The sequence below is a fragment of the Lygodium microphyllum genome, chromosome 12 (genome assembly GCF_053477565.2).
Source record: "Lygodium microphyllum isolate KBCC chromosome 12, Lygodium_microphyllum_v1.1.10, whole genome shotgun sequence".
Taxonomy (NCBI): domain Eukaryota; kingdom Viridiplantae; phylum Streptophyta; class Polypodiopsida; order Schizaeales; family Lygodiaceae; genus Lygodium; species Lygodium microphyllum.
This window is the reverse complement of record NC_141146.1, coordinates 117,902,580-117,918,841: the sequence shown is the minus strand read 5'-3', so window position 1 is coordinate 117,918,841 and position 16,262 is coordinate 117,902,580. Positions and strand designations below refer to the sequence as shown.

Below are 16,262 nucleotides of genomic sequence, written 5' to 3'. Positions count from 1 at the left end.
TGTTAGGTAATTAAATAACTAAACAACCTAAGGAAAGTACGGAGGATGTGGCCATGGGTCCGTCCTATGGATGGGTGGTCCCGGTTGGCCAGGAACTTTTCTCAATCATGATGGACAGCAAGAAGATCGTTCAAAGAACACGAACAGCAAGAGCATTGACCTAGAGTCTAAGTTATAAATGATCCCGATTTATACTGTTTTAGGGAAACGAAATGGGACTATGCCTTATGGCAGAGAGATTGAGCTTCACATCCCTCTCGTTTCCCATTCTCCTTGAACCAAGTGTAGCATGAATCCGTTTCGGACCTTGTGTTTCTGCGTAAAGTAGTTTGCTCGGGTTCGACGCTAGTTGCTGTTAGAAAATGACCAATAGAAAAAACCCTAATTCACGTCGGTCCTAAGTGGAAATGGTCGAAATACTTCTGCTACTACGTGGTAGACGCGGAAAGTCCTAGATCGCAAAGCCCGTAACATTCCATGGGAGTGCCGAGCGGAGCTTTCTAGACATCCTTTCTGATGGGCTGCTAAGACGTGTCCTGAAGATAATAGGTGGACACGTTACAGTTGGTATCAGAGTGAACCAACGAAGGATTTATTTTTATAAAATCTTAATAAGATGAAGTAAAGCAAATGTTGTTGTTCCAAACATTTCCTTACTTTCAATGCTGTCTTGCAAAATTACGAAGCATGGAACAGGTTCTTAGTGTTCAGTGTCATGTTTATGACTGCGATGCATTCCCCAGATTATCGGCAAAGGGTTGATATGATGAATAGCCTAGAGCGTATCTATAATCCATCACCTCTGTACATGGAACAAAGATGGGCGGGTGCCTCAAGAATCTACTATATAGCTGCCCACCAGTTTGCATACCTTCAGACCAACCTAAAGAGGATCAAGTGGTTAGAGGACATGAAAGTCGTGAAGCTGTTCATTTTTGTGGAGGCTCACGTAAACTCAACTTTACATATTCAAGGTCGGAGGGTTGAGCTGAACTTATATGTATATGAGGAAGTAACCTGTGGAATCCCCGTCGATAGGATTAAAGTGTTGGGGCGCCATGAGAAGAATGGGTTCCAAAGGAAAGGATACCCTGATCTTCCAATGACTTACCGATTCCTGAAGATCCATGACCCGAAACCATACTATTATCTAGTTCCTATAGATAAATGTAATACAACATTATCCTCCCCAAACTAAATGTAAACAGTTGCCCTATCATCGCAAGAAATGTTGTATTCCAAAAGGGCTATGCCCATATAAATACAATAAGAATTCTTTTCATCAATGTCTGTGTGTTCATGAGAATTGATAAGAAGTTAAGTGGTTAAATTGCTTGGTTGATAGCTGAAATGGAGATGAAATATAAATCATAACGATTTAATGAGTAATAAAGTTAAGAAATCTTTATTCAAGCACAACCCTAGGTACAGATTCCCAGTTTGTCTCCTACATCAAGTATTGTTGTAATTCAGGAGAAGAAGTTTCTTCTCAAGCAGATTAAACCGCCTGAATTTGACGGGAGAGGCAGGTCAGCCGGTACTGCACCCGCCAATCAGGCTATGCTCGCCAAGCTGAAGCTCACCAGCAAAGCCAGGCTTTGGTGGAAGCAATGGTACAGAGATCAAGGGATCGTGGAAGGATCGTTACCTGGGAGAAGCTGAAGAAAGCCGTGCAGGGAAGATACTTACCACCTACGTATCGCACGCAGAAAATGAATGAGTTCTACGAGCTAAAATAGCTGGGACTCACTCTTGACACATACTATTCTAAATTCGTCTCACTTCTTAAGTATACGCCACAAATGGACATGACACAGCAGGTGTCAAAATTTTGTGCTGGTTTAAACCCACCAGTGAATATCCGTCTCGAATCTATGCAGCCATTAGATCTACAGGACGCACTCATTCGAGCTACCCCTATAATTCAGGAGGTGCAAGCTAGACCAAGAGGTAACAAAACTTGGTCTTATAATGACCCAAACAAAGGAACATTTAGTCCTCAAATGAAGAGAGTTCAAGGTTAGAATCAGGGACAAAGAAAGAAAGCAAGGACTAACAATGTCAACAACTTTGTTCCTACTCAAAGCAATGGTCGAAACCTCCATTGTTTCCACTGCAACAAGCCCGGTCATTTTAAAAGGTAATGTCCCAAGCTTGGAGGAGAGCATCGCCAAGCACCTTTCCAAGGAACTGGCCGTGGTCAAGGAGCCACTACCCGAGGCAGAGGAAGAACTTCCTATGTTGCTAACAAGGAGATGTGCGAAGAAGAAGAAGATCCGACCATGGAAGTAGAGTTTGAAAGGGAGACAGTCCATGCCGCTCTTCACAAGAAAGGGCCGAATCACCAGTTCTCGGTGATTCAGACACTGTCGCACTACCAAGGTAAAGGTTTTAAAACCTTGATTGATTGTGGCAGTACACATTCCTTTATTTCACGAGCTTGTGCAAAAATATTAGGAATAGCCACAGTAGAAGCATCTATCTTGCTTGTGGAATTGGCAAATGGTCATGAGGTTACTTGTACCAAGCAAATTGCTAAGGTGGAATTCTTTCTGGGAGGAAAGGCGACTTCGCTCAAATTCAGAGTCATGAATTTAGGTATCCATGAGTGTCTACTCGGAATGGATTGGCTTAAACCTAATGACGCTCACATTCATTGTGGAAAGAGCTAAATTTCCTTTTAAAACTTTGAAGGGGATTTAGTCACAACTCAAGGTGAGGCTGGAGTGCCAAAAATTCAGTTGGCCAAAGCATCTCGGATTATAAAGAGAGTCAGAAAGAGACTACCTGTCTACTTGATTAAGCTCAACAAGTTAGATCAAAATCAGGAGTCTAACGAAGGACCTTATTGGCTAAAGGAATACGTGGACGTATTTCCTGAAGAGTTGACAGAACTCTCGCCTCAAAGAGAAGTGGATCATGAGATCAAGCTAGTACCAGGAGCTACGTCAATTGCAAAGAGACCTTATAGAATGTCCATACCAGAAGCAATTGAGCTGAAGGAACAACTCAAGCAACTGTTAGATTAGGGCTACATCTGTCCTAGTAGTTCACCATGGGGAGCTCCAATACTGTTCTAGAAAAAGAAAGATGGAACACTTCGACTATGTATTGATTACAGAGGGTTGAATCAATCAACTGTAAAGAACAAGTACCCTATTTCTAGAATAGATGAGCTTCTTGATCGTCTTCAGGGTGCGAAGATCTTCTCCAAGATTGATCTCAGGTCTGGTTACTATCAGATAAGAATCAAGGATGAAGATATCCCAAAGACAGCCTTCAACACAAGATATGGGCACTTTGAGTTCCTAGTTATGTCATTCCGGCTTACGAATGCACCTGCCACCTTCAACAGGTTAATGCAGGATATCTTTAGGCCATATCTTGATGACCTGTACTCGTCTTCTTCGACAACACTTTAGTCTATTCCAAATAGGAGGAAGATCATGAGTCCCAACTTCGAATTGTCCTTGAGACAATGAGGGTACATAAGTTGTATGCTAAGATGAAGAAGTGTGCATTCTTCAAGCGTCAGATTGAATATCTAGGATTCATCATTTCAGCGGAAGGAATCGCAGTGGACCCCAGCCAAGGTCAGAGATGTGCTAGAATGGCCAATACCAACAACTGTTAAAGAAATACATAGTTTTCTTTGAATGACAGGATGGTATAGGGTCTTCATCAAAAACTATGCCTTGATTGCAGTATCTCTGACAAACTTACTAAAGAGGCAAACTTCCATTGCATGGTCAACTCCAGAACAAACTAGCTTCGACAGTTTGAAGCAAAGTTTGGTATCAACACCTATCCTAAAGCTTCCAGACCTCAACAAGGAGTTCGAGGTAGTAACTGATGCTAGCACACTTGCCTTAGGATGTGTGCTCATGCAGGAAGGTCATCCTCTAGCATACTCTTCAAGGAAACTGAAGAGTCATGAGAAGAATTATGCTACCCATGATCTGGAATTGTTAGCTGCCATCCATGCTCTAGAGCTTTGGAGACACTACCTGTTGGGTAACAAGTTTACTCTAGTGACTCATCATAAGAGTCTCAAGTGGATCTTTACCCAGAACAAACTCAACATGAGGTAGCGTCGGTGGATTGAAGTGCTGGAGGAGTATGACTTTGAAATCAAGTACCGACCAGGAAAAGAGAATGTAGTTTGCCAATGCAATCAACCGCAAGGCATTCCTTAATTCTCTAATCTTGCAAAATCCATCAACAGCTAGATCTCTAGCCACAAAGGTATCTATGCCAAACAACCCAATACTTGAGTTAGCTAGAGAGGAAGCATGCCATGATCCAGCCTATCAAAAGATGCTAAGGGAGAACTCTATCAAAGATTAGGACCAAAAGCTGCAAGCTAAGTATCATGAATTCTCTATCAATAGTGGACTTGTCTACTATAGAACGAGAGTATGTATACTAGCAAGCCAGTGACTTAAGTAGAAGATATTGTGGGAAGCTCATGATTCCCCTTTCTCAGGACATCCTGGCTATGCCAAGACTCTCAATGCAGTTAGGAAGAGCTACTATTGGGAGAGGCTTAAAGGTGACTTTCTCAAATATGTCATTGAGTGTTTGTCTTGTCAACGTATCAAAGCCGAACATGTCAAAATGCTAGGGAAGTTACAACCACTCGACATTCCCCAAATGAAATGGGAATTCATCAGTATGGACTTTGTTGTTGTCCTACCCCAAGTTCAGGGAGGATACAACTCCATCATGGTTGTGGTTGGCATGCTTACTAAGGTTGCGCACCTTATTCCAGTAAAGACAAACTATAAAGCTTCAGACATTGCAAGGTTGTTTATCAAGGAGATATTCAAGCTACATGGGCTAGCCAGAAGAATCATTAGTGATCATGACTCTCTCTTCACATCACACTTCTGGAGAGCTATCTTTGAAGCCATTGGGACTCAAGTCTGTTTTAGCATAGCTTACCATCCCCAAACTGATGGCCAAACGGAGCGAGTCAATCAAATCATCGAGGATATGCTTAGGGCATACTGTTGTCGTGAGCCAAAAAGGTGGATTCAATACTTGCCTTTGGTTGAATTTGCCTACAATGCTTCTTACCAACAAAGCATTCAGATGATCCCTTTTCAAGCATTTTATGTCCATGAGTGTCGAAGTCCCCTAAACTTCTCAGATCCAACCTTGAGGGTTGAAGCTTCAAGGCAAATGTTGGAAGAGATGGATGACCAAATAAAGTCAATAAGATAGGACATCCAAGCCGCCAAGGATAGATAGAAGGCATACGCGAATTTGAAGCATCAAGATAGAACCTTCGAGGAAGGAGACATGGTCTTTATTTGCGTACGTCCAAAGAAGAGTTCCCTATCCTTAGGAGATTGCAAGAATCTAAGTCCAAGGTATTGTGGACCGTATAAGATCCTCAAGTGCCTAGGACCTAATGCTTATAGACTGCAACTCCCGGAGAACCTAAAGGTTCATAATGTATTCCATATCAGCCTCTTGAAGAAGTATGTACCTTATTCTAACCATGTACTTGATGACCAACAAATTGTAATGCCTAGTCAAGGAGTCCTTGAACTAAGTCCTGATAGGATCTTAGATGTTAGGGAGAGACAACTGAGATCCAGAACCTTGAAAGAATGCCTGGTCCAGTGAAAAGATTATCCCGAAGAGGATGCCACTTGGATAGATGAAAGCGCTCTCAACCACCAATATCCCCAGTTTATCTCGAGATGAGGACATCTCGATTCCTCTAAGGGGGAGAGAATGTAACAATTCCAAGCTCTAACATTGCACTCCTCACGAGAATCTCCTCTTACAAATAATCCAAATGAAAATTGTTAGAAATATGGTAAATTTTTTTACCCCCTTTCCTCCAGCCAACAATCGAGCTGGAGGAGAGGGAAATAGCAAGGGTGAGCAAGCTCCTAGAGCTTGCTGAAGGGAGAGGGCATGCACGATGTCGCATAGGGGAGGGAGGATCCCCTCCGCTCACCTACATAAACCATGTGGGGGGCCGATCAGACGAGGGGACGTGGCCGTAGAGGAGGAAAAAGGCTGACGGTGAAGAAAAAAGCCATCGGACTACCTAAATCGCTGCCGTAGAGCTGAAGGAGGCAGAAGCCGTCACGTCGCTGTCGAGGTTGAAGGGGAGAGGAGAATTGCTGGCTGCCGCATGTCAGCTTGCCGTGCCACCACCTGGGAAGTACAAGCTGCTGCCAATAGTCGCTTCGTCACCCCCACGTGGCATCTCCACGACGAGCCCAGAAGCTTTGGAAGCTTCTTGGGAATCTTTCAAAGCCTTAGGAAGCCCCCTTTCATATTCCATTCCCCCCAAAAATCATCCTAGTGGCCTTCCTTCTAGCCCGTGTGCATGTGGGCTTGATAAACCCCCCTCCCCCCCCCCGGGATCCAAAACCCCCCCATTCCCATGGACCCTCTCCAAGTTTTTTTTTAAAAAAATCCCATTAGGCCTTTCTTTTTTCCCCCCTCACATTCCTACTCAAGGATTATTTCAAACTTCAGGGTACCTTAGAATCCCCTTTCTATTGGCCTTCACAAGACACCCCTTTTTCCCCCACACAAAATTCCCTCTTTAAGGTCTTTCACACCCCTTTTCCCCCTTTTTTCCATTTCACCCAAGGGCCTTTGAAAAGCTCATTTATCCCGGGAGTTAAGGCTTTTTCCCCCCTTTGGGTTCCCCACAAGCATCCACTAGCCCGAGCTCGAAAACCTTTCCTATGGGCCATTGTTATTGCCTCTCTAGTGGGTTTAAAAGCCCATTTATTCAAAAACGAAAAGGCCGCATTTGCGATGGCTCCTAAGAAAGCTCAAGATGCAACCGTAGGAGGATCGTCTCCTAATATCCATGTGGACATTTCACCACAAGTCCAGGTTTTTCTTCCTAATTTTGATTTACGTCGTTATAATTCAATCGCGCATGGATCATTTTTTTGAAATAGGATGCATCTTTCAATTTAAATACTCTGACTAATTTAAAGGAAAGAGCTCACGATGGATGAATTCGGTCATTGGTTTTTTTTTCAATAAAACGAACAAAATAAAGTGAGCATAAGATTTCTATGCATTTCTAGCAAGTGGCTTTATGCATTAACTAGATTGATTAATGCCCATCTTTACAAAACGGAATTATGATTGTATACTTCAATTAAGCATGGAAGGTTTAAACCGCTTATTGCATTATTGAACATCTTTTTTGAAATGATTCTTAAAGAAAGTTGCTAGCAACCATAGGAAATTGCTAGGGCTGCATGAAGAAGATTTAACTCTAGGCATGTGGCCTAAAAAAAAAACTCAAATCAACAGAAGATTGGGTAAGTTTTGCATACAACAAACTCATTCGAAAATGAAAGAAGAAAAAAGGCTGCATGTTTAAACATAAAATCCTAAAACTTAGTAGCATGAATCTTGTTTGCATATTATAGGATGATCAATTGGAATTATGCCTATACTTTGATCTTAACCCGAAAAGTTAGGGTTTGTAAATCAACTTATACGTAGACAATGAATCATGTTCAAGACCAGACAAGTTAAATTGGTTTAAACCTAAACACCTAAAACCGCGAGGTACTCGTTTAGGAAGGGTTAATTCAATGCAACGTATCCCAAAGAGCTAACTAGGATTTAACACGTTGATGACATTACCTAGTCGCTCGTAATTCCCAAAGCTGAAACTCCTATACCCTAAAGACTTGCCAACATTCACGGAATGTAGAGACATTGGAACATACTTGCGAGAAGTGATCTAGGGTTTTTCCTAAGAATCTCTCGCTAAAAAGATGAAACTCGGAACCCTAGGACCGACAATGTTGGCCTAATGCAATTAGGAACGGATTGTTATATCTAATCAATGATACTGTGATTAGAAGATACCGTTGATGGGTAGAATAGTCCCATAGTTGTTATATCTAATCACAAGGGAATGGCCAATTTCTCGGAATGAGATTGGCAGATTCTTATGCAAGTTTATCTTGCAAGAGGATGAATAATTATCCTGATATAGTACCTTTCTTGGGTAAAGTGACCAAGATATGGGATTAGATATTTTCTTGAAGCAAAAGACCAATCGGTGAATTGGAATAACATATTCACTGCTAATAGAACTTAAGATTTTGATTAAGTCGGGTTAATAGGGTACGGCCCTAACCCAGGATATAGGGTTAACAAATAAACCCTTGAGGATCTTGTCAAGTCGCAATTGATCTCGGATCGAGTAATGGATGCATTCGGAAAGAAGGATTGACTCCTTAGCAGTTGGCCAAAAATAACGACCAATGGAAATGATTGTGCTTGTAACAGTTTTAAGAGCACTGTTTAGCTTTGTTTGCTCAAAGAATTAAAGAATGAAAAGATATCTAATGCTTCAGGTTGAAGGCTTGAAGGGAGAGGTAGCTTCAGTTACCCCCGACTGCCTACCTGACCCTACCCAAGGGGGTTGTTAACCGCACCCGAAAGGTGGATCAAACCCACTGCGAGAGGTCTCTCGGTTGAGTGCTACTTGGAGTAAGAGGGCGCTTGGGTGCTGGGGGGGCTCCAGTTGTAAATCCCTCGCCTTCTAGGCCCTGCACAAGAGGCCAATGTGACTTGGGATTAGATCTCGAGGCCCGCATACTATTCTATGGGCGAAATCTTGGATTAGTAATCCCTGTGAATTGCTGGATAGCCTTCGGGCGGATCATGGATAAGCCTATGGGCTGGACTTTATGTATTTCAAAGATAAATATGATAAACTATTGAAAAGGAACTTGTTTGACATTGTTTTTCTATGTCAAGTGCTATGATTACGTGAAGGAACTAGTACCTAACGGGCTAATCAAGGAAGCTGATTGATACATGTCCAACTAAATGTTTTAGGTAATTAAATAAATAAACAACCTGAGGAAAGTGCGGAGGACGTGGCCATGGGTCCGTCCTACAGATGGGTGGTCCCGATTGGCCAGGAACTTTTCTCAATCATGATGGACAGCAAGAAGATCGTTCAAAAAACACGAACAGCAAAAGCGTTGACCTAGAATCTAAGTTATAAATGATCCTGATTTACGTTGTTTTAGGGGAACGGAATGGGACTATGCCTTATGGCAAAGAGGTTGAGCTTTGCATCCCTCTCGTTTTCCATTCTCCTTGAACCAAGTGCAACGTGAATCCACTTCGGACCTCGCATTTCTGCGTAAAGTAGTTCGCTCGGGTTCGATGCTAGTTGCCATTAGGAAATGACCAATAGGAAAAACCCTAATTCACGTTGGTCCTAAGTGGGAATGACTGGAATACTTCTGCTACATGGCAGACGCGGAAAGTTCTAGATTGCAAACCCCGTAACATTCCATGGGAGTGCCGGGCGGAGCTTTCTAGACATCCTTTCTGATGGGCTGCTAAGACGTGTCCTGAAGATAACAGGTGGACACGTTACAGTGCTCGTATGCCCAATGTATATACAATGACAAATCTAAGTGAAAATGAGATAGTTCAAGGAGAAGAATTGGGAAGAGGTATGTATGGTATAATATTCAAAGTGAAAAGTATAGGTGTAGTTGGGTTTGATCCCAGTAGAATCTATGCTGGAAAGTGTTATCAAGGGAAGAATTATAGAAGGAAAGTAGAGCAACGCAAGGAGATTATAATGCAAATTAGACACCAAGTATTGGTGTCATTGTAGCCACTGCTAAAGAGCCCTTGTGGACAATTACACCGAACTTTAATAGAGGTAGCCTTGGGGACTTGATGACCCAACTCCCTTCATCCCATGGATGATTCACAAATTTTTTTCTTTCATGCAGGGGCAAGAGAATGCGTGATGAAGATAGTCAATCAGCAATTGATCAAATATGACGAATCACTAAATTTTGCAAATGTGTATTGTCTGCTATGCATGCTTTAATTTTGGGAATGTGTCGATACACAAAGGGAGGTGGATGCACACAGATTTACATCCAAGAAATATTTTTTTGGATTTTGTTGTGGTGTGTTGTGTGGGAATAATAGATTGGGGTAGGGTTCTGGACTTCTTAGAGCAACGAAGGGCATTTGCAAAGCCACCTAGAGAGTGTCAGGATGATGATGAAACATATGCAAGAAAATTGAATCATTGCAAATTGGATCATGCACGAAGGAAATGGCTAGCCCTTAAGTTGGAAGATATAGCATAGAAGGGATATTATACACCCATGTCAGATGTTTATGCATTGGGATGGGTGCTAAGGGAGATTTTTCAATTCTATTATGATGCCTCAGACTACTTTGAATTAACAAAAGCTATCACTCCCTCCTTTCAAATGATAAGACACTTTTCTCAAATTTTTGAAGAAGAAATGATGAATACAGATCTAACAAGCAGGGTTTCCTTTGAAGAGATGAAGAGCTTGTTTGCAAGCATCCTGGCACGAACCGGGAGTTGGCCATGTGACCCTTTGAGAAGATGGATCCATCTTCTACATGAATAATTTGTGGCACCATGTAAATCATAATGCAGTACTAGTTTTATCGACTTCACTTCACACTATCTTAGAGCATCTCTTTTCTATTGTTCTTTTTCTACTAAACAATGAAATGTCTTTCATAGAGGCATCTATCATTTTGACATGGCTTTAATATGGTGAATTATATCTTATTTCTAGATAACCTATGAATTTATCATTGGATGTATATTGTAAATGTAAAATAAAAAAGTAAAGTACATTTGTTACAGCGAGCAAGAAGTAGTGCTTGTACCAAGTAGTGGAACCACAAATCATATATGCGTTACATGGTACAATTATTTGTTATGCGCGTACTCTTGTATAATAGAGTCATTTGTGAATTTTTTCCTTGATGTGAGTGCATGTTTCCTACCCCTAATAAGCTATTGATTAACAACATAACTTTTTCTATTATGTACCTAGATACAAGGCGGCCAACAACTCATGGCTTCAAAGACTTGCATGAAGGTTTTTGAGCATAAATCTAGTGAGAAAGTGCTTTTGGGGTATGTTCGAGTTGTAGCTGATTCCACATACAGTGCAATATGACAAGAGATAATATAGGATGGGCTTATTTGTGGTTCATTTAAATTTATCATTGAAAATGAAGATGAAAATAGTGGATGTTGCACAATAAACCCAATACAAGAAGAACATTGGCATGTAGAAAATGTCAAATTTATCACTATAAGGAGGGATTCAATCATAGTAGATGAGACTTGGGGTGAGGTTTGGCCCACAAAGCAGATATGCAAGGACTTGATTGATATTGTAGAAGTTACAGGCTTCAAAGCAAGCGATAAAGCTATGCACAATCTAGTTGATAACCCAAAGCAAGCTATACATAAGCTCAAGAGCATGTTGCTTTCAAAGTCTACACTTGAAAGTTGGCTAGCCCAATGTGAGAGTACTCGAAAGAAGTTGAGGGAGCTCAATCCACTAAGAGATGATAATTTTGATCTTACCACGGAAGATCTAGATGGTGGACCCTTGGCTCAAGTATGATGCCATGAATGTGGATCTACTTATGGATCAGGAATAAGCGGCAAGCAATCCTCCTACTCATGCCTTTCCAATTTCATGGGAATCCATGTATTGGAGAATCAAGCACATCAAAGAAGGTTTCTAACAAACTGAGGGTTGAAGGTTGGAGTGATATCTAACTCAAAGGACATAGAAGAAAGCAATGAAGATGACATGACAATGATTTTAGCTACTGTAGAGGAGATGAATATTTTGAATAGCACTCATGAAGGCAAGTCACTTTCTTCTAAAAATTGAGACCTTGAGTAAACTGTCTTTTGTATATGTAGCAGTCCCTAGTTTAGGAAAGAACTGTAATTTAGTTTTGTTTAACGATCGCATGTGCAATCATTTTACAGCTGATACCTAATCCCTTTGGATATTAGCTTTGTGACTTTCAGCTTGAAATCATGTAGGATCTAATTTTGAGTTTGCTGAGGCAACCTTGCGTGGCTATAAAGACAAAGGAAGAGTAATATTTGTATGTAAGTATGATCAAAAGTGGCTGCACTTGTGTCCTCAAAGACCAAACTTGCAAACACTCCTTACAGAGCATGTAAAGTCAAAGTCTCACATCATGGTTGTATCCAAAACATCATCCACCAGTCAAGTAGTTTCAGCAAATGCTTGAGGAAGACCAAGAAATATTTTTGAGGTGGATCCATGACAAAAGTCATTGGGTGCCTTTCTCCAGTCAACCCAAAAAAGTGCAACACCAATATATTTGAAAACACCTTCTACTTGTATAGGTGACTCAAGCATTTCTCCTTCATGTGAGTTGAATTTTCTTTGTTGGGGATTATGGAAAAGAACTATAACTTACAAAGGTTGTGATTTGGATATAAAATCGATGCTACATGACCTTAAAGTAGGGAGTGTGTGGTATCCAAAGCCATACACAAAAGCTACCTTATATGACCGGTCTATTGAAATCAAGGTTGATGGATACTATAGGCATGTGAATTGACTTCGAATTTCATATGGTGGTGGAAAACCCTTTGAAAATTTTACTTGTGAATATTGCGAAAGAATTCCCACTTGTGATGATTTTCACATGAGAGTGTATAGAGAGAGAGCTACTATTGAAAAGAGAGGGGCTAGGAACACAGGAGAAGGAAGACGATTAGATTATCTTAGTGGTGAAGAGCTAAAAAAAGTGACAATTGAGACCAATAGAAACTTGAAAGAGGCCAAGAGGGAGCTATGGTGGTTGCAAGCAAGAGTTGCTATGCTTTCTGTGAGGATCCGGTCCTTAAAAGAAGCAAACTTTCAATGCCTAAATATGAAGGATGTGCGACGCTTTTGTAATAACATAGTTGAGGCCCATCGATAAGGTAAAGTCGGAGGTAAACCAGCCTTGTGGGACTTTTTTCAAGATGTAGCAAGGAATGTAGTGCAAGCCAAGCAAGCACAAAGATTCACTGAGACTACAAAGACCATGTTTGAGCTCATTAAAAATTGGGGTGGGCCACACTTGCATGACTTTTTGAGTGCCAACCTTGGAGGGCCATCCATGTCTATTACAAAAAGGCAAGGAAAGAAAGCAATTCACTTCATACTTGGAGAACATGAATACATCTTTGAGGAAGTGGGTAAGATATATATGGATGAAAAAATAAAACATGGGGTTCCATCAATGGTTCCGATCATCATCGTTGAAGATGAGACAACCATCAAAGTCGCATAAGATAAGCTTGGATAGCTCTAATATGTTGTGGCTTACATATTTTCTTACTTTCCATCGTGTACAGAAGGTATACAATTGATAAAAATCTAAAGATGACTTCATTTTGTGTAGGTGGAACACAAAGGATGACACTCTTATTGGGTTTTGTGGAAGTAAGGGAGAACATCATCAATGCTATTGCAACAATACAATTGTTGTGGGAGAGGGATCACAAGGTTATGATAGGATAGTGGATGCCTTTCAAAACCATGTGGTGGGGAGATATGCAAGACTTTTGATAGTAAACCCTTTCCATGAGAGTCTTCCATGACTAGCTTTGGTGGCACAAGCCACATGTAATCCATTTGATAGTGTTTTTGTTAGAAATCAATGGAGCATTGTGGAATGTTTGTGGGATGCAAAGCTAAGGGATACAATAAGCCCAATAATTGGGCATTCTTCAAATGGAGATAGTAGATGGCTGAAGCTTATGCTTGAAGTTTACCTTGGGAAGAACAAGGACTAGTTCTTTATTAATTGGTGTGGATGGAAATTAAAAGGGAGAATAGTGGAAGGACGTGTGTATGGCTTACATGCTCAAGACTTTATATACTGTGGAAAAAAGCTTATTGGTCCACTTGATAGCCCTACTTGACAACTTGCAATTGGTAATGTTTGGATTTTGGATTACACTCAATCATGTTACAATGGTCTACACCTCATTTTCCATCGGTCAACACAAGCTATGAGATGGAGATGCACAAAGAGATGACCGCCAGAATTGGGCACCTGCCTAGAGGATTGCAAACAAACAAGTGCAACATTGTATGAGGCAATTACAAAGGACAGAGAGAAGCATACAAGGAACTATGGCATATTTGAATGTTTTCTTTGATTCTTCTCTTTAAAAATGTTCCCATGCACCCAAGTTCTCATTGAGTATTTCATCATCTCCCGAGATCTTGGTCTTGATGGTAGAACATTTTAACATAAAAACCAACACAAGAATTGACACCACATGCTAACTAGTCGTAGAAGCATTCTAAATTTTCATATTCTAACTTAAAAAAGCTTGAAACTTTACAATATGTGCAAGAATCCATTCTCTACTTTGAAAAAAGGATGCTACAACATTTTATAGTAGCACTACGACATAAAGCTATATGCGAAAATCTCTAAGATCCACATGTCCAAAGTATATCCCTTACATTTGGACTCTATAGTATAGGAAGATATATATATATATACTATATAAAATAAGCAAACATAAGTATATTGTCTCCTGTTGCTTTCATCACTATTTATCTCCATGCATAATGTTGCCGAAGAATCCCAAAAGTTCAAAATGCAATAAAATTGTTCTGAAAGCAAGACAAAAGTAAATCTCTTGTGTCAAGCACTCATCAATAGCACATACAAAGTATGTAGCATAACTAAAATCAAAATAAGACTAGACAATAGAAACACTATATACAATATAGTTTGTTCATGATGTAATCCCAATACGTCACCTTAATATTTTAGCAACAAAAACATACTTCAGTCAACCTAGTACCTTACCATAAGATTAGTTTGAAGAGCTCTCAAAAAACCCTTTGGTAGCAATACTTCAGCTGCAAAGAGTATGTCCTAGGCTTGTGAGGTGCTAGCTTGAAGATCCATTTCCTACAGGAAAAATGACTATAAAAAGTGTAACTAGATTATTTAGAAAGAAAATACAAAGCTTGTTCCAAATTGAAATCACTTACTTGGAGCATGCATGTGATTACTCAACACACTTGAGAAAGTCATTAAACAACTTATAATCATTCTCATCTAGTTGATATCTTTCATTTGATGGATTGTATGTTAGATTTGCCAATGCGATCACCAAATCTATGGAAATCATGTTCAAGTCTATCAAGTCATATGTAAACATACGTGATCCTTTCACCCTCTGGTACCAACCAAGATTAACTTCTATGCCTTGAGGTTGATTTGTCAAATCAAAGCCTCATTTACAATCCACATATCTACCTCATACTTTTTTCCTCATCTGTTGGACCCTGCCAAGGTATCATGTGCTATGAGACCTGTCCATTTTATTCAAGTTTGTGGCTTTTCCATCTCTCTTTGGAAGCTTACCACTTCCTTGATCGTTTCTATCATATACAAAATATACTGCACAATCATAACCTATCCCAAAGAAATTCATATTGCTTGATTATTGTGATTTTAGTTTATGGTCAAAGTAGATACCTTGCCTCACTCTTGTCAATCGAGCCTTTAACAAAGTCGAACTCCCATTTAATTGATTGACCAACGTGGTCTTGAAGATATACTTTCCATCAACTTCCATTGTTGGGTTGATCTTCTGACTTTCTATAACAATACTTGAGACATGAACCTCATCTAAGAGCCCATCAATTTCATGTCCAAACTCACTAAGAGCAATAATGTCATCATCCCCATTTGAATTCTCTAATTGTTCTTCATCACTAGTTTGTTGTCCAATGTCATCACATTCATCAACCTCCCCCATTTCATCGTCTATCTTTGGTCACATAGAATTTGTATCCTCCCAAGGCTCTAACCACCACTTTAAGTTATCTGTCTTGCTGGGTTTCAATCCCAATGACTCACACAACCTTTGTACTTGCTGCAAGCCCTCTTTCAATGCATCTACTATTATTTCGTCTGAAGCCACACATTCATAGGTACCTAGATCTACCTTTGAAATATTTCTTGTATATTCAAACACTTCCATATATGCTCCTACTTCTTGTGAGCCCTTGATAAGATTAGCCCATTTGAACTACATTCATGCATGGCGATCTCATTCAAACTACCGACACTATGAAAAAGGTCTCCAAAGTCAAAGGTTCTTTCTTGTCCCACCATACCTCCAATTTTACTAAATTAAATTTTAGTTGCATATGATCCAGTGAGATGTGATGGACACTTGAGATCTAGAAAAAGTTTACTAAACATCTTTATGAGAAGCACAACAAAATGGCATGAAAGTTGAATATCTGTCTAGGTATCCTTACTTATGAAGTTTGTCTTCAAGTTATACGTGGCATGTTGATGTAGCCACAACCTTCGAATCTTGAAGAAGAAACTAACCTTGATTGCCATCACCA

The 16,262-nt window shown here is 40.2% G+C and overlaps 1 pseudogene; it reads right to left on the bottom strand.

The window, feature by feature from the left end:
• LOC148028193 (protein translation factor SUI1 homolog pseudogene) overlaps positions 1–15,661 on the bottom strand; it is a 53,974-nt pseudogene extending 38,313 nt beyond the window's left edge.
• Positions 15,662–16,262: the final 601 nt, after the last annotated feature.